The sequence below is a fragment of the Saimiri boliviensis genome, chromosome 11 (genome assembly GCF_048565385.1).
Source record: "Saimiri boliviensis isolate mSaiBol1 chromosome 11, mSaiBol1.pri, whole genome shotgun sequence".
Taxonomy (NCBI): domain Eukaryota; kingdom Metazoa; phylum Chordata; class Mammalia; order Primates; family Cebidae; genus Saimiri; species Saimiri boliviensis.
Genome location: NC_133459.1, coordinates 49460468 through 49485757, shown reverse-complemented (window position 1 = coordinate 49485757; position 25290 = coordinate 49460468). Strand labels below are relative to the sequence as shown.

Below are 25290 nucleotides of genomic sequence, written 5' to 3'. Positions count from 1 at the left end.
TGCAGTTGCTTGTGGTTCATGTCAGACTTGATACCAAGGATTCCCTCAGTAAAGACTCCCCATTTTGGGGAAAACAAACACAGGAGGACCCTAAAAGTCCTTGCCACTGAGGACACTAATGGCACATGCTGCTGCAGCCATTGCAACAAACTTCTGCAGCCTAGGTCACTAAGACACTCATGTCATCACTGACATTGATTGCAGCTGAAGATTCTGCATGGCAGCTATACTATTACATCTACTTGTAACCAAAGCCTCCATCCCTTCCAAACTGCACCCTAAGACCCATCTTCAGGTAAAAGCTTTTTCATATGAAAATCACTCTGTAAAGTTTGGAAACACTGAGAATTCCACCAGATGTGCAGACATCAATTCACAGACAGAAAAACATGAAAAAGAAAATGTGGGGCCAGGCGTGGTGGCTTACGCCTATAATCCCAGCACTTTGGGAGGCTGAGGTGGGCGGATCACAAGGTCAAGTGATCGAGACCATCCTGGCCAACATGGTGAAACACCATCTCTTAAAAAAAGAAAAAGAAAAAGAAAATATGACATCACCAAAAGAACAAAATAATTCTCCAATAACTGACCCCAAATAAAAGTAAATTTATAGATTTCCTGTAGGAGAATTCAAGAAAATGATCTTAAGGAAGTTCAGCAAGATACATGAGAATACAAACAGACAATTCAATGAAATCAGAAAAACAACAAAAATGTAAATTATAAGGGAAGAGTAAAAGTTTACGGTATTTATGTGACCAAATTAAAGACATTATCATTTTAAAATGGTCTATTGTAACTATAAGAAGTTTTATATAAGCCCCATGGTAACCACAAAGCAAAAGATGATAGCAGATACACAAATGAGAAAGACAAAGGAATTAAAGCTTAGCGACTAGAAAAAATTACCAAACTACAAAGGTGGACTACAGAGAGAAAGCAAAAAAAAAAAAAAAAAAAACAAAGACTAGAAGACAACAGTAAAAAACTGTTCTAGGTGGGAAGTATATAGCAATAAATGCCTATGTTAAAAAGGAGGAAGATCTCAAATACATAGCCTAACATTACACATCAAAGAGCTAGAAAAGGAACAAACTAAACCTAATGTTAGCAGAGGGAAGATCAGAACAGAAATACATTAAATAGAGAACAGTAAAATTATAGGAAAAAATCAACAAAATCAGGAGTTTGTTCTTTGAAAAAATAACCAAAATCAACAAACCCCTAGCTAAGTACTAAGTATGAAAAAAAGAGAGAAGACTCAAATAAACAAAATCAGAAATGAAAGGGGAGACATTATAACAGACACCTTAGGACAAAAAAGTATCATAAGGGATTATTGTGAACTTGATATGCCCACAAGTTGGATAACCTGAAAGAAATGATAACCTAACAAGACTCAATCAGAAAGAATAGGTAGCTTGAACACAACTAAAGACAAGTAAAAAGACCAAAAAAGTAATCTAATGATGCACCTTAAGGAACTAGAAAAGCAAGAACAAACCAAACCCAAAATTAGTAGAAAGAAAAAAATAATGAAAGTCAGAGAAGAAATAAACAAAATAGAAACTAAAAGAAATACAAAAGATGAATGAAACAAAATGTTGGTATTTGGAAAAGACAAACAAAATTAACAAACTATTAGCTAAATATTCACTAAACTGACTTCCTTTTAAAATTATGTTTTAAAAAATTTTTAACTAAGCTCCTTGAGCCATATCACTCCCCCTTTTTTAAGAAAGAGAGAAGACTCAAAGTCAGAAATGAAAAAGGAGGCATCACAATAGATACCACAAATATACAAATGATTAGCAGAGACTGTTATGAACAACTATACACCAAAACAAACATACAAACAAACAAAAAACTAGAGGAAATGTATAAATTCCTGGACACATATAACCCACCAAGATTTAACCAAGAAGGAATAAAAAACCTGAACAGACAAGTAACAAGTCATGAGATTAACTCAGTAATATAAAGTCTCCCAACAAAGAAAAGTCCAGGACCAAACGAGTTTACCACTGAATTCCACCAAACTTTTAAAGAAAAACTAACAATTCTTCGCAAACTTTTTTAAAAATCTGAAGAGAAAAGGTACTCTTCTTAATTCATTCTGTGAGACCAGCAGTACCCTGATACAAAACCAGACAAGGACACAACAAGAACAAAATTACAGGGCAATATCCTGCATGAACATAGACACAAATGTTTTCAATAAAATGCTCACAAACTGAATCCAACAACATGTGGAAAAGATAAAACACTGTGATCAAGTGGGTCTTATCCTGGGGATTCAAGGATGGCTCAATATATACAAATCAATACCTGTGATACATCACAACAACGGAATGAAGGATGAAAAGCGCATGACCATCTTGATAGATGCAGAAAAAGCGTATCTGATAACATTCAACATCTCTTCATGATACAAACTCTTCAACAAATCAACATATCTCAAGACAATAAAGTCCATATATTAGAAAACCCACAGCTAACATCATATTGAATGGGGAAAAGCTGGAGGACTTTTCTCTAAGAAATGAAGTAAAATAGGATGCCACTTTTATTTAGTGTATTACAAAAGTCCTGGCCAGAACAATTAGGCAAGAGAAAGAAAGAGCATCCAAACAGGAAAAGAGAGATTCAAACTGTCCCTCTTTGCAGATGACATGATCTTATATATGGAAAACCCTAAAGACTGCACTGAAAACTCTTAGAAGAGATACACAAATTCAGTAAAGTTGTAGGATACAAAGTTAACATACAAAAATCAGTAGTGTTTCTATAGACTAGTAACAAACTAGCTGAAAAAGAAATCTGGAAAGCAATCCCATTTATAATAGCTATAAAAAATAAAATACCTAGGAATAAATTTAATCAAGGAGGTAAAAGATCTCTACAGTGAGTACTTTAAAACATTGTTGAAAGAAATTGAAGAAGACAAACAAATAGAAAGACATCCCATGCTCATGGATCAAAATAATTAATATCGTTGGCCTGGCATGGTGGCTCACACCTGTAATCCTACCACTTTGGGAGGCAGAGGGAGGTGGATCACCTAAGGTCAGGTATTTGAGACCAGCCTGACCAACACAGTGAAAACCCGTCTCTACTAAAAATACAAAATTAGCTGGGTGTGGTGATGCAAGCCTGTAATCCCAGCTACTCAGGAGAATTGCTTGAACACGGGAGGTGGAGCTTGCAGTGAGTCAAGGTGGCACCAGCCTGGATAACTGCACTCCAGCCTGGGTAACAAGAGTGAAACTCCATCTCAAAAAAAAAGAATTAATATTGTTAAAATGACCATACTACCCGTGTTCATTGCAGCATTAGTCACAATTGTCACAATATGGGAACAACTTAAGTGTCTATAAACAGATGAATGAATAAAGAAAACGTGGCATAATACACAAAGAAATACTATTCAGCCTTTAAAAAGAAGAAAATCCTGTTATTTGTGACAACATGAATGAACATGGTAGATACTATGTTAAGTGAAATAAGCCAGGCATAGAAAGACAAATACCACATGATCTTACTTATATGGAATCTTAAAAAGTTGAACCGGTGTGGTGGGTCACACCTATAATCCCAGCACTTGGGGAGGTCGAGACAGGCAGATCACTTGAGGTCAGAAGTTCGAGACCAGCCTGGCCAACATGGTGAACTCCCATCTGTACTAAAAATTCAAAAGTTGGCTGGGTATGGTGGCATCCACCTGTAATCTCAGCTACTTGGAGGCTGAGGCATGAGAATCACTTGAACCCTGGAGGCAGAGGTTGCAGTGAGCCAAGATTGCACCACTGCACTCCAGCCTGGGTGACAGGGTGAGACTCCATCTTAAAAAAAAAAAAAGTTGAACTAATTGAAGTAGAGAGCAGAATGGCAGTGGAGGGTGAAGTGGTGGTGGAGAAATTATTTTTTATCTTTACTATATTGTAGAATGGTGGAATGGGGGACAATGGTGTAAAAAAAAAAGAAAAAATAATTCAGATTTACTTGAGAGTATATCACCCTCAAATACCATCTTAGCTCACTTTTTTAAGCTTTGGATAGTGAAGAGCTGAGTAGACATCAGCTTTTAAGTGCTTAAAGAGGAGAAAATTGCAGATATGCAAGATAGGAAGCATCTTTACACATGGAGGGGAATAAAGCAAAGTTGTTAAATTTATATCATTAAGAGATCTGTGAAGTGACTGAGATATGTGATGCCAGCAAGAAAAAAAATAAAAACTGCTGCTCAAATAGTTTCAATAATTCCCTAGAGTTCAAACTTCTATCATAAGATTCTAGATCTTTTTATGAATAAAGAAAACAGGGTACAAACAGTGTAAAGACATTGCTAATTCTCTATTGCTAGAGAGGCCACATGGTTTAAGGATGAATGTAGGATTTGGAGACAGGATTTGAATTCAAGTCCCTTGCTCCAGTACTTTAGTTACTAAATTCGATTTTGCCTCACTTGTCTTTCAAACTTTATCTCCTAATGCATTTGCTTGCCATATATATACATTGGTTTTCTTTTCACACCAGAATACTCCTCACTTCCTAATTATGCCCCAAGTTTGTCCCAAGTTTTCCATCTTTAGTCATCATTTACCTAGTTCCATACTTCTGGAATGCATTTCACTCAACTTTTTACTTGTTGAAAGCTTGCCTATTTTTTTAAAGTTTAGTATAAATGCCACATTGTCTATGAAGCCATTTCAGATTTCACCAGAGAATTAATTCTCCTTTTTTTTTTGATACAGAGTCTCACTCTGTCACCCTGGCTGTAGTGCAAGTGGTACGATCTCGGCTTACTGGAACCTCCACCTCCCAGCTTCAAGCAATTATCTGCTTCCGCCTCCCAAGTAGCTGGGATTACAGGTGTGCGCCACCATGCCTAGCTAACTTTTTGTATTTTTAGTAGAGACGGGGTGTCACCACCTTGGCCAGGCTGGTCTTGAACTCCTGACCTCGTGATCCACCTACCTTGACCTCCCAAAGTGCTGGGATTACAGGTGTGAGCCACCACGCCCGGCCTCTCCTTCACCTTTCTTACCTCTATTTGTAGTTTATCTATAGCACCATCAGCCTATTTTACAAATATATCTGTCTCACAAAATCACATAAATTCAGAACTGGGAACTGAAAGAGACTGACAGCTGAAGGGGCAGTTTGGTCACTTTAGTTCTCCCTTAATATCAATAGATCTCTACCCAAGCCATCCCAAATACAGTCTAAAGATTATGTGCTTGCTATTGTCAATGTCAAGACAAATCTCCTAAATCTCACTTCCAATCAGAATGCACATTCTTAAGCTCCTCTTTAAGGAAATCCAGGACCTCTTACAGCTAAGAGGTGGTCTTTTCCACTAGATAGTAAACTCTTTTTAGAGCTATGTTTTCGTATCCCTCAGAGTGCCCTGACTACATTCCCTATCTGCTGCACTGAAGGAAAAACAAAAATCCCTCAAGAATCAGGAGAAACAGCAAAATTCCATCTCTACAAAAATAAAACTCAGGTGTGGTGGTGTACACCTGTAGTGAGGTTGAGAGGGGACGATTGCTTGAGCCCAGGAGTCTGAGGATACAGTGAGGCATGCACTCCAGCCTGGGTGACAAAGTGAGACCTTGTCTCAAAAGAAAAAGAGAGAAAGAAGGAAAGAGAGAGAGAGAAGGAATGACAGAGAAAAGGGGAGGGAAGAGGAGGGGGGGAAAAGGCCAGCCAGGAGGAGGCAATTGAGCATGCATGTGCTAAGGCTATTTTAACAAAAGGTCAGTAGAGAGAGATGACTTTTTAGCATTAAAAGACCTAAAATTTATGCTAGTAAGAAGAATATGGATGTGGTGCACATAACAGATGAGAGCTATTGACACAAGATTAATTTTCACAGTGAGAGATGTCTAGATGTCTGATTTTTTAATATACATCTAAGAGTAACCACAGACAAACAAAAGAGAAAACGAGAAGAAAAAGCTTGGGGTTACTCCTCTCCATCCAGCAGAGAAAATAGGCAAGAGAAATGATAATGATAAAAGTGCCACTGCATGACTAAGGCATGATTTCCTAGGCATAAAGTCATGTTAGAGGAAAGGTTACAACCTAAAATATAGAGGAAGAGGGAAGATTGGGGGTGTTTTGGAGTATGGAAGAAGTGACAAAAGAGTTCAAATGTGCCAGGCACAGGGAAAAGAGAGAAGGTCTTCTAAGGAAGAGAAAGTTCTCTGTCAGATATTTTTCAATAGTAGAGGAAAATCCCAAGAAAAGCAATGTGGTCCTAGATATATGATTTGCACACAACAAGCTGGACTGGGGATACCAGGGCCAATTTTTCTTTCCCTTTCTGTTTTTGTTTTTATTTTTTGAGACAGGGTCTCACTCTATTGCTGAGGTTGGAATGCAGTAGCACAATTGTAGCTCACTGTAACCTTGAAGCTGGAACTGCAGGTACACGCCACACCTACATACCCAAATTTTCATCTCTCTCATGCAAGTTCTGCATGATTTAAATTTTATCAGAGTACAGAATTAATTGAACTTTATTTGCATTTTCTTGTTTGTTCAATCTGAAGAGAAAGGAGAACATTTTCCTTCCCTTTTCTGGTTAATGTAAGGCATCTGAAATACATTTGGAGTAGGTGACAGGAAAAAACTAGAAAATCTCTCTTGGAACTTATCTGACTGTTAAACATATTTGATGTCTTTGAGTCTTTTTTTTTTTTTTTTTTTTTTTTTAGCTCCCAAAGGCACTGACACCTTAGATAAAGAGTCTAGTACTATGATTACATAGTCATCATTCAAAACTAAAGATAGAACATATTTCATTTTAAAAAGTAAATTGAATTTCTAGAACAGACTCTAAATACAAACTAGATTATAGGTACTGAGGTATTACTATTTATCTATCATATAGACAGGACAATCTGCAAAAACATGAGATCCAGAGTAAAAAGAGACTTGATTTCAATTTCTGCTACAGTCTCGGGGATTTGGGATGTGGCATTCATTTCTCTGAATTTTGATTAAAGTGAAAATAGAGATTTCTGCGAGAAAGTTAAATGAGACAATGTATGCAAAACTAGTTAAAACATTGTATTATATAAATATATGACATTTCAGGCCAGGCATAGTGGCTTACACCTGTAATCCCAGTGCTTTGGGAGGCCGAGGTGGGAGGATCACTTGAGCTCAAGAGTTTGAGACCAGCTTGGGCAACATGGCGAGACCCTGTCTTTACAGAAATAATAACAATAATTTAAAAACTTAGCTGGGCATGTTAGTGTGCACTTGTAGTCCTAGCTACTCGGGAGACTGAGGCAGGAAAATTGTTTGAGCTCAGGAGTTGGAAGCTGCCGTGAGGTATGCTCACACCACTGCATCCCAGCCTAAGTTACAGAGTGAGACCTGTCCCTAAAAAAAAATAATAATAAAATACACACACATACACGCGCACACACGCACTCATAAGTTAACACACACATACACGCGCACACACACACTCATGAGTTAAGTAGGATGAAGTCTAATCTGACACATCTTAAACTTCATCCTAATTACCCTGAAAAAATAATCCATTTAATCATACTTACATGGTTAAAGAGGATATATTGTTAGTACATTTGTGGTGGGAACTACATTAATGTTGTGAAAGAGAAATAATCATAACATTCCAGAATTGATTTCAACTTTTTTCAACAAAGAAATAATTTGTTGCTAGAAAGAGGACTGGTTAAAACCTCACTATGCGATTCCTTTTCACTCTGCTTAAACTCTTATTTAAAGGAGACCCTGTTAAGTACAATACTATCACACGTAAAACTGATGGAAGTTTTGAGGAGAGGGGAAAAGTACTTGGATCCTTAATTTTTTGTTCAAGATATATATAAAAGTCACAGGTCTCCATATTCCTTATGACAGTTCTTTTATGTTAGAAATAGAGAAATAATGTCTTCAGAAGCTTTTCTCTACTAACCTAGGATATATTTCAATGCAATGACTTTAGCCTAAATAATGAAAATTGAAGAACGAGTTAACTGGCAAAATTATAATCTATGAAATTCTTGGACCCAAAGTGCTCCATCGCCTCCACAATATTCATGCCTTCTTTCACCTTGCTAAAGACCACATGCTTGCCATCCAACCACTCAGTCTTGGCAGTGTAGATGAAAAACTGGGAACCATTTGTGTTGGGTCCAGCATTTGCCATAGACAAGATGCCATGGACCTGTGTGCTTTAGAACGAAGTTCTCATCATCAAATTTCTCCCCATAGATGGACTTGCCACCAGTGCCATTATGGCATGTGAAGTCACCACCCTGACACATAAACCCTGGAATAATTCTGTGAAACCAGGAACCCTTATGACCAAATCCTTTCTCTCCAGTGCTCAAGCACGAAAGTTTTCTGCTGTCTTTGGAATATTGTCTGCAAACAGGAGACGCGGCCCAAGGGCTCACCGTTGACAGCAATGTCAAAGAACACGGTGGGGCTGACCATGGCTGATACTGCAAAGCTCCAGGCGGCAGCAGCATCTGCAAAGCCTATAAGACAGTTTTTAAAGTTTTTAATAATATATTCAATTTGTTAAGAGACTGTCATGATTTTTAAATAAATGTTATAGTTTTTGATACATTTGCATTATTTAAATGTGATTTAATAATTCAATGTGACATTGACTAATACCTTGAATATTCTTGTCCTGCTACAATAAAATCTACAATTTCTGTAACTTGACTCTTGAACTTTGGTTGATTTTTGCTCAACAGAGGTTAGGAAGACCAAGGACTTTGACTTTGCTTTTTTGGGTAAAGTTTGGTTGGTAAATAATTTTTCTGAAAATACTTGCCAAGAGTCTCTACCATTTATTAAACTATGTAAAGACCGTAAACCTCCATGACATGCCTTAAATAAAACATTGTGGGACTTTTGTCCCTTACTTTCCTGTTTAACACATGGAATAGTTTTGAACACAGTTTTTTAAACAGGTCATATGATTTTCATGTTCTGAAACTCCAGTTATCTTTGAGTTAAGAAATGTTAACCATATACTAGAAACATAATATCTATTTTTTGCTTTTAGTTTGAAATGATTGTTTCTGTCATTCTGAAGCGAGTTGGTTAAATTTAATACTAAGATACTTAATAACCCTTTTTAAAAAAAATTTCCATGAGCTTTCCTCAATGCATTTACCAACAATGTGTCAGATCACACTGTTAATTTTATTAAAGTATGTTGGATTAGGTATTCTTTTCAACTGCTTTCTTTTTTTTTTTTTTTGGTTAATTAAAAATTTTCTTATAATACATAATTTGATATCTCCATGTTTCTTCCAGTTTATAATTCCCAACAATATCACTTTTTCTGTTAAAGTAGAATTGTCTTTTTCTTGTTTATTTTTATAGATATTTTTATCTTGCTGACGTTTTCTTGTTTGCTTTATAAAATGATTTTTAAATATTTCCAAATAAAAGTTTTTGTTGCCAATTCTTAACTTTATTTTGTGTTCAAACTCTTAGCTTGAATATCCACAAAATCATTTTCTTCCCAACACTTCAGTAGGTTAAATTCTTTGAAGTATAGCCTGTTCCAAATTTTAAAATGGTAGCTGTCCAATATAAGTAGTTTAGTTTAGCACTCACAATTGATTTCCTTTTATTTGATCTGAAAAGCATAATAAAATACAACCAAAATATAACAAAACACGTGTTTTAGATCACATTGTTATTTAATATTAAATAATAAATATTTTTTGCTATCATTGTTTTGTAAATCTCCAAGAAATGATTTAAAAATAACATTGGAAAAAATCTGCTGAATAATATGTATTCAGCAAGAATATGTAAGAAAATTGACCATAAAATAAAGCTGCCTTATGAAAATTTGATTCTATTAGCTTAATTTGGGAAAGTAATCAAAACCACATTATCTGTTAAATCAAAGTAATGATAGTATTTACCTTACTAAGGATTGTGAGGATTAAGTAAGATAATGCATACAAAATGCTCAATATAGTAGCTAGTACTCTAAAAACTTAATAAAAGCCAGCTATGATCACTCTCCCCCTACTTTCCATCCCATTCTCCACCCTCACCCCATCTCAGTCCCAAACTGCTTTTCCTCTGAAATTTCAACTCTTATATTCCACTCTTTGATGATAATATGCTTTTCTCTGATCATTGTTTCAGTTTTTACTACCTTAATTCCACTATAATTTTAGTACATTGAGATTTTCTTACATTTGATTTTCCCCACCCCATTCCCCCAATTTATTACCACTCTCAGGCCTTACTTCCAGCCCTACTTCTTTCCCTATACAGCACAAAACCCCATACATTTAATAGCACTCCCTTGGGTTTTGTTAATCCCTAATGGTGCATCAGTCATCAGATCTGAAACCAGAAAAACTCTGAAATTATGGTTCTATCATTTACCAGCTGTGAGAACTAAGCAAGATGTTTAGCCTCTTTTTGTATATGTATAATGATGATTATTAGAGTTAAATGTAATAATGTATCCAGAGCATTTACCACAGGGACTGGCATATATTAGACCTTCAAGCTAATGCTCTTTTTTTAAACTACACAAACAACTGATGATTACACATTCTTTATAAAACATTCACACAACACAAAAATGTACACAGTAAAAAGTTAAGTATTCTTTCATCTTGATCTCCCCTCTTGAAACTACACACACACACACACACACACACACAAACACACGCATGCATCCACAGATAACCACTGTTAACAGTCTGATCTGTATTCTTCTGGACTAAATTCTATTTATTCATTGACTCTATGCTTAGGTACCATCTCTTCCTGAAGTTTTCTCTGATTCTCATAGACAGGGTCAGTTCACTCCTCCTATTTGCTTCTATACCTTTATCAGAGTATCATAATGTATGTATGTTGCTTAATTTTTGGTTTATATTGAGCCTGAATTGTGACTATCCTGAGAGTGGGAGCTTTTTCTTTTCTTTTTTTTTTTTTTTTTTCTTTTTTCATAGAGACAGGGTTTCACCATGTTGCCCAGGTTGGTCTTGAACTCCTGATCTCAAGTGATCTGTCTGCCTTGGCCTCCAAAGTGCTGGGATTACAGGCAGGAACCACTGCGACTGGCTGGGAGTTTTCTTTTTAATCTTTATATTCCTTGGTTTGTTGAAGTGTTTCATACATTTGTGTTAAAGGATAAATTACACTGTCTTCATTCTCTTCATGGTCTAGTGGGGATGCATAAATAATTCCAGGGGGAAAAGTAGGGTGCTAAGGAATCAGGTTAGAAACATATTCCAGGTAAAGCAATAGTTAAGCATCCTAATAAGTGTGAACAGATGTAGACTACAGAAAACAGGAATGTGTGCCACAAAAAGAGTGGCACCGCAAAAAATTTAAAAAGAAGTGCCTATTATGCACACATCATATTAACATATTTAAATAATTTTTTAGTATTTTCATGGGCAAAAGGCTTAACATCATTCTATGAGGCGGGTAATTATTATCTCCAGTTTACACAGAAATGAAGCGAATGAACATGGACATCCTCAATGCCATGCCCATATCCTTTTGCCCACCACCAAGGCCACCTGCAGCTTTAGTGGCAGTTCCCATGCATCTCATGCCAATGGCTTCAAATCGCAACTACTTACCTTTCTGGTGGCAAGAGCATGCTGCTCAAGGGAAGGCTGCCAAGGGAAGTATCAGAGAATTACATTCCCAGGAGAAACCCTCAACTACTGAGGGAAGGGAACTGGTGCGTCCCAGTTTTCTTGTCCCTCAGTGGAATAATTCTGAGTTCTGTTTCAGTTTTATACAGTCTTTCAGAGGGTCTCCAGTAGAACTGAGTTCCAGGTGCCCTCAGTAGAAACCTATTAATTGACACAATTTATTGGTTTTCTTCCCTTCCTGGTCCCACTTTCTTACCATACTTCCTCAATAAAATTCTCTGTATCCTAATCCTTGTCTTAGGGCCTTAGTTGTGAGGGAGCCCAATAAAGACAAATAAATGGCTGAAAGTGATATATATTTAATTCATGTGACTCCACCTAGCCCACACTCCATTATATTTATACTACCTTTTAACCTGTTTTGAACATTCTTTTTCCTATTTATTAGGCATGTTACATAGGCTAGCAATTATATTCATATATAGCATAAACTCAGAGGACGGGGTTATAGAAATTCAAAAGTGAAATACTAACTTTGAACACACATTGCTTCTGACAGTGAATAAGATGGATCCCATTTTGAAAAAATTTGATGGATTATACTAATGGAAAATATATTCAAGTAGAATTGGTTGCTTTTATCATGCTCTATGCCTAAGTTTCATATGTCAAGTTTCAGCAAATCTTAATTTTGGAATAAGTTAGTCTAGATATTACTTTTTACCCCTAGAGGGCAAAGTACATTTCATTACCATTACAGCCCCTGCAAAAATAATGTCATACATAAAGGAGAGGCTCCTGACTTCTACCTTAATTAGTGTGTGGTGGGAAATTAGTTTCTTTCCAGAAAGTGTTCAGATGTAAGTAAGAAAGTGGGGAATGAGGATTATGTCATTAGTCCAAAGACAATTTTGGAAGGGCAAGAATAAGGCAACTGTTTTAGTTTTAGAGTTAACACTCTTCTTTTAAAAAGATTTGAGCCTTTCTTTACGATCAGTGCGAGGGATCCGTTACTGCAAGCTTCAGGTGTTAACTAGTGCACAGGCTCTTCAAGTGACTCTAGATCAGAGAGGAAAGCTATTGGCTCCAAACCCCCAAAGCCAAGTGTATGCCAAAGAATGTGAGCAAGAGAAAACAAGTGAAAATGGGTGCCATGTTGCTAACTCAGACCTGCAAATAGGATATTCCACATAGGCCACCAACTCCATGGAAGCAAAAGGAGTGGGGACCCTTTTCTCCCCCCAGTACGTTTGAAGCTTGCGAGGGTGGCAGGAACAGAGAGAACCGAGGACAAGTGAGGAGCGGTAAGACCAACCAGGCCTACTCATGAGCCTAGAGGTGATGTGTGTGTCCAGAGCTTTTGCAAATGGGTGGTGCCTCTGCTGCTGTCTGGAAGCCAGAGCCTGGAGAGTTGTAGTCTCTTGAAAACCAGGACCTGAAGGCAGGAGGCCTGAAGCTTGGGGATCAGAAGCTGTTGCCTCTTTTGGAATGGTTAGCTGAAGTTGGTGCCAGGCCCTGGTTGGATGTAACCTTTATGGAAGGGAACCAAGCCTCCCACTGTGCTTCCAGCAGTCTCCTTCAGGTCAGTTGCCACAGTCCCCAATCCGGGCTCAGGTTCTTTTGAGGTAACCTGTTTCTGCAGCTCACCAAACCTAGTGGTGTGTCAGGCCTTCTTCCTGGAGAATTTCGCCTTTGCCCTTCCTTCTAGGCAACCGCTGCAGTGAAGAGGTTTAGGCTGTTTCCCCAGGGCACACTGTAGTTGAGTCACTTACTATTAGCATTTAATTCAGCAGCATGTAGTAGATGTATATGTTCATCCAAGTCGTGAAACAAAGGTCAAACAGTTTGACTTTTCATATCAACTTTGGCTTATTAATTTAATTTTTTTCAACCAACATGTGGTACTGAGAGTCTTTGTGCCAAATCCTAAGGAAGTGAAACATAGTTCTTGGTCTCAGGGAGCACCCAAATTAGGTAAGAATGCTCAATTCAAGCACATCAATACTTCTTCATAGGTGTTAAATTCAATAAGCATTTATTAAGCATCCATTAGTATTAAGCTCTGTGCTAGGTATTGAATGTATTAAATATAGGAAGTCGAATCATTCTTTGTCCTAGTGCTCTGAGCTCACAGTGGTGGGGAAGGGAAAGAGCAGAAAACAATTACCTTTAAAGCTATAAGACAAACACAGATCAATGCTACTACCCAAATTTAAACAATCAAAAGTACAGGAGACAGAAAACTGAGCTATATGCATAGAGAGAATTGGAAAGGCTTTGTAGAGGAGGTAACATGAGTAAGCTGGCCTTGGAAGGAGAGGTTATGTTTACAAGTTGAGTTCTGGCTTAAGTACTTTCTAACAGACCTTACTTGAGGGATTTGCTCCATTTTTATCTTTTATTTTCTCCTGCTGTCTAGTCTGCTTTGCCATCCACCGATCCAGCGCTTTCTTGGAACTAGCCTAGGCTAAGTTACCACATTTACAAAGAATAATTACCTTTTATTTAAAAAAAACCTTATTTCTGCAGGGATAGTATTTGTGAAGAAAGAATTTTCATTTTTTAGAATTTGTTTTAGCCAAGTCAACAAAGCAAGTTTCCTGTAGCCCATCTGTTAGAACGCAAAAATAGTCTTGTTATGTAGAAACAGATGTTTAAAATGGTATTCATTAAAATTGATTCCACCTGTAATAGAAAACAGAGCGTGTATGCAAAAGGAATGTTGTAAGCTGGCAGTACTCACTATCACTTTCCATTAGGAACGTATATTTATGGGTAAAATCTTACTAATAGGAATATGCTTCTGGTTTTAGTGTCTAGTGACAGGGGTACACAATTACCCTAGACTCCTTAGGAGGATAGAAGTTAAGGGAAAAAAATAACTCTGGAGTGAATGTCTTACCAATGAACAAAGTTATCTTTGATAGAAAATTCATGACTACCCTATATTAGTTATAGAAATTAACATTTACCAATTACCTTCTGTGTCAGGTGCTTTGTTGTTTACTTTTAGAAGAACCCTATAACGAAGATAGTACCCTTATTCTATAGGTGAGGAATTTGAGAATGTGCAATAGATTAAATAACTTGCCCAAAGTCACAGCTAGGCTGGAATCCAAGACTCACATTCCTAAGCCAATGTGCTCTTTCCACTATTTTGTTGCCAAATGTCAGGAGTTTGGCCTAGGTCTTATTGCTCTCCACATAGAAAGCCAATCACTGAGAAAGGGAATATTGCCCAGAAAGGAAAGCTTTATTGCAGATGATGTCAACCTTATCATCAAATCTGTCTCCCCTTAACTGATGAAAATTATGGGCTTGTATAACAGGGAAGGAAAACAGGAGGGACTAGGAAGGGGAGCTGATCAGCAAGGAACAGGTGCATCTCATTTTTCAGGTGTGGCAATCTGGAAAGCCTCAGCTCCCTGCTACTATCTGGGAGGCCTGATGGTGGTTTCCTGAGAAAGAAACTCTAATAAGACAAACGTAAGTTTCTCAAGCTTCAGTTTTATGGGAAATTGGGTTAGTTTTAATTTCACACTGTTTTTGCAACAATGGGAGCACAAAGAGGTTAAGTCACCTACACTATCAAGTGGCGTATTTGGGATGTAAATCCAGGGCTCTCTGATTTCAAAACCCACACCCATGTCCCTCTTCTATGTATTTTTGGTCTTTGTGTCTAGTTCGTTTAGCCCCATTTATGGCATACAGAAAAAGCAAACACCATCTAGTGGAATAGACAGAGTTCTAAATTATAATTGGCAAGCCCAGGCTAGTTTTTTTTTTTTTTTTAAGATGGAATCATTAAGATGGAGTCATGCTCTGTTGCCCAGGCTAGAGTGCAGTGATCTTGGCTTGCTGCAACCTCCACCTCCTGGGTTCAAGGGATTCTCCTGCCTCAGCCTCCAGAGTAGCTGGGATTACAGGTGCCCACAACTGCATTCAGCTAATTTTTGTATTTTTAGTAGAGACGGATTTTCACCACCTGCCTCGGCCTCCCAAAGTGCTGGGATTACAGGTGTGAGCCGCTGCGCCCGAAACACGCTAGCATGTATAACTGTAAGCAGCTCAGAAGAGCATTATGCAAACTGATGAAAATACACGAGCCATTTTTAATGGCTATCAAAGGGAGATTAACTTTATTACTTCTTAAATAGTCAAATGCAGAATGTAGGACATTTTACAAAGCATCTGACCCAGTTACTGTTGCAAGTCAATGTTATGAGGGTAAAAAGGGAGAAAGACTGCTCTAGTTTATAAGAAACTTAAGAGACATCAGTGTGTTTGGATCCTGATTTTAAAAATGAACTTATTGTTAATCTTGACAGCTGTGATAATGGCTTTTAGTTATATAAGAAATATCTGTTCCTAAAGAGAAAAGTGTGACCTTCTTAACCCTTTCTAAACCTAAGCTAAAATGTTTTATCATTTTGGAGAAAGTTCCTCTGGTTTTCAGCACACAGTGCTATTCTTTTGTTTTCTTGAGGTATGGCTGTATTACCTTAAGCAAGTCACTCTTTCCCTAAGGCTTGTATTTTCCCAATGTACAAGGGAATCAGTTGATTATCTCAAAGATTAAATCATGCATTGCTTGTTTAAAAAAAAAACTTTATTACTTCTTAAATCATAGCTTTTCACTCATTGATGCAATATTTGTTGAGTTCTTACTTTGTGTGAGGCATAGGAGAACTAAGACAAAAGTTTCTGTCTTCATAGGTTTGTATCCTGATTGGAGATGCAGGCAATAAGATAAATATAAATAATTTGGTTATTTTACCTTGCAAAAAAAGACAAATATAAATCAGAAAAATACCTTGCACATTAGTTGATAAGTGTTGAATAGAAAAATAAAGTAGGGAGCAGGAGTGGTGGCTCATGCCTGTAATCCCAGCACTTTGGGAGGCCGAGGCAGGTGGATCACTTGAGATCAGGAGTTTGAGACCAGCCTGGCAAACATGAAGAAACCCCATCTTTACTAAAAATACAAAAAATTAGCTGGTCAGAGTGGCATATGCCTGTAATCTCAGCTACTCAGGAGGCTGAGGCAGGAGAATCGCTTGAACCTGGGAGGCAGAGGTTGCAATGAGCTGAGATCACACCACTGCACTCCAGCCTCGGTGACAGAGTGAAACTCCATCTCAAAAAAAAAAAAAAAAAAAGAAAGAAAGAAAAAAAGAAAAAGAAAAAGAAAAGAAAGTAGGGAATGGGTAAGGTGGGGATGGCTGGAATCTTCCCTGTGGCCAGGGAGGACAGTATCCAAAGGAGCCAAGCAGAGATTTGCAGGAAATGTATTACAATGGATGGAATATCAAGCACAGAGGCTTTGAGATAAGTGTAGCAGGAGTCTAATATGGGAGGAGAAAATATTAAGATTGGAGTGATAATGAGAGGAGACTCAGATCACGAAGGACCTTGTGGGTTGTAAAAAGGACTTTGACTTTTATTCTGAGTGAGATGGAAACTGTTGAAGGATATTGAAGTAATGAGTGACCTGATCTGCCTTCTATTTTAACAGGATAAGTTTGGCTGCTGTGTTCGGAATACAACAGTGGAAGAAGCATAGACATCAATCAGGAGGATATTGCGGTAAGTAATCTAAGTGAAGGATCCCAAACAAGACATTGGAGAGAGGAATAAAACCTCAGGTTAATTATTCCCCTGAATTTCTCCCTACATGGTCACCTGGTTGTGTCTCTTGACAAAAGGCTATTATTCCTCTCAAGATAGCTAATTCTACAAAATTATTTCCTTTCAAATTGTAACCTCCTTTCTTGTCTCTTTGGGCCTAGGAGTGGTGGCATCTCGGCTACTACAGGTATTAAGCTTGGCATTATTGAACTATCCCTAGAGGTTTGCCTATACCTATATCTTGTAAGTATTCCTTTATACAATAAGCCCTCATTGCATTATCCTTCTTCAAGTGTGCCATATGTTTCCTGTTGAAACTCTGATGGATACATGAATTCTTCAGTTTGAGATGCAATGTTTTAAGTATTCCCATTAAATCAAGATTATTAATTATGGTTCAAATATTCTATATTACTGCATTTTAAAAAATCTGTATGATCTATGAGTTACTGACTGATACATGAAAATCTTCCATTATTACTATTATCCCCTATGTCTTCAAGAACCAGATTCTCAAACAGAAGAGAGGAAGTAATATAGATTATAAAAGAAGTCATAAAAACTCTGTAGCACTAAATTTGAATTGGAAGTATTAATATGAACCTGAGAAATGTACTTATATGTCTATGTATGGATGTATAGCTTAGCCCTGCCCACTAAGACTAGAGAAATAACCAATCCAGTAATAATGAGCAACCCTGGCACCCAGATAACCAGATTGTGGTTTTAAATAAACATTTGCCACTCAGAGAAACCAAGGCTTCTTAAAAAAATTGTTCATTCCAGGAAATGGGCAAGATGATCCTGGAACATCTTGTCATACTAGTTAGCAAGGAAGCTATCAAAGATTACTAAGTGATTTGGTTTGGCTCTGTGTCCCCACATGAATTTCATCTTGTAGCTCTCATAATTCCTGCATGTTGTGAGAGGGACCTTGGTGGGGGGGTGATGAAATTTTGGGGGTGGGTCTTTCCTGTGCTGTTCTCATGATAGTGAATGAGTCTCACTGGATCTGACAGTTTTAAAAATGAAAATTTCCCTGCCAAGCTCTCTTTGCCTGCTGTCATCCACGTAAGACAGGACTTTGTTCCTCCTTGCCTTCCCCCATGATTGTGAGGCTTCCCCAGCCATGTGGAACTGTAAGTCCAATTAAACCTCTTTATTTTATAAATTGACCAGTCTTGGGTATGTCTTGATAAGCAGCGTGAAAACAGACTAATACCGTAAATTGGTACTGAGAGTGTGGTGTTGCTGAAAAGATATCTGAAAATGTGGAAGTGACTTTGGAACTGGGTAATAGGCAGAAACTGGAATGGTTCGGAGGCTCAGAAGAAGGTAGAAAAATGTGGGAAAGTTTGTAATTTGTTGAATGGTTTTGCCTGAAATGCTGATAGCAATATAGACAATAAGGTCCAGGCTGAGGTGGTCTCAGATAGAAATGAGGAACTTGTTGGGAACTGGAGCAAAGGTGATCTTATGTTTTAGCAAAGAGACTGGTGCCAATTTTCCCCTGCCCTAGAGATTTGTGAAACTTTGAACTTGAGAGAGATGACTTAGGGTATCTGGCAGAAGAAATTTCTAAGCAGTAAAGGATTTAAGAGGTGACTTGGGTACTGTTAAAAGCATTCAGTTTTAGAAGGTAAACAGAGCATTAAAATTTTAAAAATCTGCAGCCTGACAATGTAATAGAAGAGAAAATCCAATTTTCTGAGGAGAAATTTAAGCCAGCTGCAGGCATTTGCATAAGTAACAAGAAGCCAAATATTAATCCCCAAGACAATAGAGAAAACATTTGCAGGGCATATCAGAGGTCTTCATGGCAGCTCCTGGAGGGCCCAGAGGCTTAGGAGGTTTTGTGGGCTGGACCCAGGATCCCCGAGCTATGGGCACCCTAGGGACTTGCCCTGCATCCCAATCACTCCAGCCATGGCTGAAAGTGGCCAATGTAGGGCTTGAATTGTGGCTTCAGATGGTGCAAGTCCCAAGCCTTGGCAGCTTCCACATGGTCTTGAGCCCATGGGTGCAGAGAAGTCAAGAATTGAAGTTTGGGAACCTCCACCTAGATTTCAGAAGCTGTATGGAAATGTCTGGATGCCTAGGCAAAAGTTTGCTGCAGGGATGGGGCCCTTACGGAGACCTCTGCTAGAGCAGTACAGAAGGGAAATGTGGGGTTGGAGCCTTTACACAGAGTCCCCACTGGGGTACTGCCTAGTGGAGCTGTGAGAAGAGGGCCACTGTCCTCTAGACCCCAAATGGTAGAACCACTGACAGCTTGCACCGTGTACCTGGAAAAGGTACTCAGGAGGCTGAGGCAGAGGAATCACTTGAACCAGGAGGTGGATGTTGCAGTGAGCTGAGATTGCACCACTGCATACCGCCTCAAAAAAAAAAAAAAAAAAAAAAAAAAAAAAAAAGACTTCGGACTGTGGACTTTTGAGTTAATGCTGAAATGAGTTGAGACTTTGGGGGACTGTTGGAAAGGCATGATTGGTTTTGAAATGTGAATATATGAGATTTGGGAGGGGCCGGGGCAGAATGATATGGTTTGGCTCTGTGTCCCCACCCAGATTTCACCTTATAGCTCATAATTCCCATGTGTTGTGGAAGGGACCTGGTAAGATGTAACTGAATTATGGGGGTGGGTCTTTTCTGCACTGTTCTTGTGATGGTCAATGAGTCTCACAAGATCTGATGGTTTTAGAAATGGAAATTTCCCTGCAAAAGCTCTCTTTGCCTGCTGCTGTCCATGTAAGATGGAACTTGCTCCTCCTTGCCTTCCACCATAATTGTAAGGCTTCCCCAGCCACATGGACTGTAAGTCCAATTAAACCTCTTTATTTTGTAAATTAACCAGTGTTGGTTATGTCTTTATCAGGAGCATGAAAACAGATTAATACACTGGGATTAAATCAGAACCACAAACTTTAAGTGGTTCCCATTCCAGATATGAGACAAATTTAAGCTTCAGTAAGGATCATAATCACAACAGATTGAAACTCATCAAATCCATGAGTTCATAATGATAAAAAAAATTGTAAGCACACAAATGGATTTGAGTAACAAATATGTTACCTTGAAAACCAATAAAGGAAAAGATAAAAAATTTAGCCTGCCTTTCCCAGGCTGGGTGCAATGGCTCATGTCTATAATCCCAGCACTTTGGGAGGCCAAGGCAGGTGGATCATCTGAGGTCAGGAGTTCAAGACCAGCCTGGCCAACATGGTAAAACCATGTCACTATTAAAAATACAAAAATTAGCTGGGTGTGATGGCACACACCTGTAATCCCAACAACTCAGAAGACTAAGGCAGGAGAATTGCTTGAACCTAGGAAGTGGAGGTTGCAATGAGCCAAGACTGCATCACTGCACTCCAGCCTGGGACTCCATCTCAAAAAAAAAAAAAAAAAAAAAAAAAAAAAAATTTATCCTGCCTTTCCTACATGAATTATACCATTGGATAACCAAATAATAGATGAAGAGAAGTGTCACTTTATTGAAGTATTTCAACTAACAAAATAGAAATGTTAGAATTAGAAGGCTTGGTGCAGTGGCTCATGCCTGTAATCCCAGCACTTTGGGAGACCAAGGTGGATGGATCATTTGAGGTCAGGAGTTCTAAACCAGCCTGACCAACATGGTGAAACCCTGTCTCTACTAAAAATACAAAAAAAAAAAAAAAAAAAGCTGGACATGGTGGCACAGGCCTGTAGTCCCAGCTACTTGGGAGGCTAAGGCAGGAGAACTGTTTGAACCTGGGAGGTAGAGGTTGCAGTGAGCCGAGATCATGCCACTGCACTCCAGCCTGGGTGACAGAGTAAGACTCTGTCTTAAAAAAAAAAAGCAAATGTTAGAATTAGAATACCACCACTTTGAAAGTCCCAGTAAACTAATGTCTGTAAGTATTTAATAGCAGTAATTGTTAATATCACAACCAGACATGATGTGCCTCTTAATGAAAGACCACAACACTATATGGTTTGGCCAAAGTGAATGACCCTGATTCTGTTCAGACCTCTGAATCTAGCTGCCAACTTGCAAGAAATAGAAGATTCAGAGAAATACAATGAATTGCATGCTCCTCTGACATAGTTTCATTTTCTAATAATTCATTAAGCTACACATTTTTTTAAGCTGCACATTTATATGTTACTCTTTATCTGTGTTTTAGTTTATAGTAAAAAACAATAAATGAAATTTCCCACCATGCCTGGTAGAATTGTCTTTTCCTCCTTGGAGTTCTCTCAGTTTTTTTCTCTCAGTTTTTGTTCTCTCTCTCTCTCTCTCTCTCTCTCTCTCTCTCTCTCTTTGTGTGTGTGTGTGTATGTGTGTGTGTGTGTGTGTGTGTGTGTCTGTGTCTGTGTTTATATATCTATCTTGATACAGTTTACCCTTGAACACCATGGGGCTTAGGGACACTGACCCCATGGAGTTGAAATCCATATGTAACTTTTTTTTGAGACAGGATCTTGCTCTGTCACCAGAAAACTGAAGCTCAGTGGCACAATCACGGCTCACTGTAGCCTTGACCTCCCAGGTCCAAACAATCCTCCTATGTCAGCTTCCCAGGTAGCTGGGACCACAGATGAATACCAACCTGGCTAATTTGTATTTTTTGTAGAGATAGGGTCCAGCCATGTTGCCCAGGCTGGTCTTGAACTTCTGGACTCAAGCAATCTGTCCACCTCAGCCTCCCAAAGTGCTGGGATTACAGGCATGAGCCACTGTGCCTGGCCACACATAATTTTTGACATGCTAAAAACTTAACTCCTAATAGCTTTCGATCTGAAGCTTTATTGATGACATAGTCAGTTAACACATATTTTGTATGTTACATGTATTGTATACTGTATAGTAATTAAGCAAGCTAGAGAAAATAAGAAAACATTATTAAGAAAATATTAAGGCAGAGAAAATGTATTCACTATTCATTAGGTGGAAGTGAAGGTCTCCATCCTACTCAACATTGAGTAGGCTGAAGAGGTGGGATTGGTCTTCTTGTTTCAGGGGTGGCAGAGTTGGAAGAAAATCTGTGTATAAGTGGACCTGCACAGTTTAAGCCAATGTCGTTTAAGGGTTTTATATACATACATACATATATATGTATGTATACACATACACACACACACAACACACACACACACACATATATATATACACACATATATATACACATGTGTGTGTGCATGTATATTTGGCTATTTATGGTGGTAATATTTGGCTATTTATGGTGGTAATAACATTTGGGACAAACAAGAATGTGATTGAAGAACTTAAAATCTGGGGAATGAGATGTCCATATGGAGGCTTTGAAAAGCTTTGACATATACCTGGAAATTTTGAGGGCTACTCACAATGCAGAGAGCTGTGGACATGCCTGAGTTATGCCCATGGTCAGAAAAGACTTGAGAAGGCCCTAAGCTCTTACCTCTGACTGGCCTTGAGTCTGCACAAGCAAGAATTTACAGCTAAAGCAGAGATGTAAACTGCCTGCTGAATGTTAAAGGTTTGCCCCAGTGTACAAACAGGGACCCTCAGCAAAGCCTGGGAGACTTACTGATTGCAGACATTTGAGGAAATCTCTGCAATTCTAAGCCGATGACTAAGCTAGCTCAATAGAGACTTCAATGGCCACACATGAAAAAGGATAGAGACTTTATATAATTAGCTTAGGAAAGTTACTGAGAAAGAGCAACAACAACAAACAGAACAAATAGCCAGCAATATTAATAAACCCTGGGAAAGGAGTCTGATTTCCATAGTTGTTACATTATATTATTTAAAATGTCTATTTTCAACAGGAAATTATGAAAGTCAAGGTAGGGCCCATATACCGGAAAAAAGCTGTTAATAGAAACGATCCCTCAGAAAGTCTCAATGCTAAAGTTATGAGGCTAAGTTATTAAATCAGCTATATTAAATGTTTGAAGAACTAAACGAAACTATGTCAAAAGAACCAAAGTGTGAATAGATAGAAAACTTAAGAGAGAATATCAATAAGAGGCAGGTGGGGCCACCTAGGCAGTGAGCCACAGCACGACCCCTGCGCTAGCCCGAGGACCCTAGAAGTTACTGTCACCCCTCCGGGCAGCGTGGGCGCCATGAGTAGCACGGGACTGAATTCCGAGAAGGTAGCTGCTCTGATACAGAAACTGAATTCCGACCCCCAGTTGGTAGTTGGCGCAGAATGTCAGGACCACCACGACCTGCTGGATATCTGTCTGAAGCCGGCCACGGTGCAGTGCACACAGCATGCGTTCCAGCACACCGTGCCCCAGGAAGGCAAGCAAGCCCGTCACCAAGCAGAAGAGCTCAGGGCGATGCTGCATCTTTCCTTATCTGAATGCTATGAGGCTTCCATTCGTGAAAAAATTAAATATTGAAGAATTTGAGTTTAGTCAAACTTACCTGTTTTTTTTTTTTGGGGGGGGGGGGACAAGGTTGAACGCTGTTATTTCTTTAATGCTTTTGTGGACACAGCCCAGAGAAAAGAGCCTGAGGATGGGAGGCTGGTGCAGTGTTTGCTTATGGACCCTGCAAATGATGGTGGCCAATGGGGTATGCTTGTCAATATTGTTGCAAAATATGGTGTTATCCTTAATAAATGCTTCCCTGAATCTTACACAACAGAGGCAACCAAAAGGATGAGTGATATTAGAATCACAAGGTGAGAGAGTTCTGTATACAACTGCGGAACCTGGAACACAGTGGAGCAACCGAAGGAGAAATCTCAGCCACACAGGATGCCGTGATGGAGGAGATGTGAGTGTTGTGCGTCTGTTCGGGTAATCCACCAGAGACATTCACCTGGGAGTATCAAGACAGAGATAAAAAGTATCAGAAGATTGGCCCCACAACACCCTTGGAGTTCTACAGGGAACATGTCAAGCTACTCTTCAATATGGAAGATAAGATTTGTTTGGTGAATGACCCTAGGCCACAGCACAAGTACAACAAACTTTACACGGTGGAATACTTAAGCAATATGGTTGGAGGGAGAAAAACTCTATACAACAACCATTGACTTCCTGAAAAAGATGGTTGCTGCCACCATCAAAGATGGAGAGGCTGTATGGTTTGGCTGTGATGTTGGAAAACACTTCAATGGCAAGCTAGGCCTCAGTGACATGAATATCTAGGACCATGAGTTAGTGTTTGGTGTCTCCTTGAAGAACATGAATAAAGCGGAGAGGCTGACTTTTGGTGACTCACTTATGACCCACGCCATGACCTTCACTGCTGTCTCAGAGACGGATGATCAGGATGGTGCTTTCACAAAGTGGAGAGTGGAGAATTCATGGGGTGAAGACCATGGCCACAAACGTTACCTCTGCATGACAGATGAGTGGTTCTCTGAGTGTGCCTACGAGGTGGTGGTGGACAGGACGCATGTCCCTGAAGAGGTACTAGCTGGAACCCATTGTCCTGCCAGCATGGGACCCCATGGGAGCTTTGGCTGAGTGATACTGCCTCCAGCTCTTTCCTCTTCCCATGGAATCTGACGTAGCTGCAAAGGACAGATCCAGGGACTGAAGCCAAAGTTATGCAAGGGACTCTGTGTTGCCACAGGACACAGTCAGATTTCTAGTCTCCTACAGGAACCTCTTCAGGAAATGTGCTTAATGCTGAAACAGAATACTCTTAAAGAAAATAAAAAGGGAAAGATCAGGTCATACTGTCTACTCTCCTCATCTCTAACAGCTCAGGATCTCTTATAGCATTTTAACCAGATGTAATTGTTTGTCTTTAACTCTGTCAAAAAGTTTGGTTCTGTGTCTGTGTTTTAATAAGACAAGAGAGGACGAGCGATTGAGGTATATGGAGAGTAAATAGATCTAATGCTCCTTGTTCCTAAAGTAGAGTCAAGGGGAGAGTGGCCTGAAAATTGAGCTCTTAGAACTGCATGCTAAAAACTTAACTACTAATAGCTTTCGATCTGAAGCTTTATCGATGACATAGTCAATTAACACATATTTTGTATGTTACATGTATTGTATACTGTATAGTAAT

General features: G+C 38.8%; 1 pseudogene; it reads left to right on the top strand.

Annotated features, from left to right (window-relative positions):
* The first annotated feature begins 23381 nt into the window (after positions 1–23381).
* LOC101044223 (bleomycin hydrolase pseudogene) lies at positions 23382–24937 on the top strand (annotated as a pseudogene).
* Positions 24938–25290: the final 353 nt, after the last annotated feature.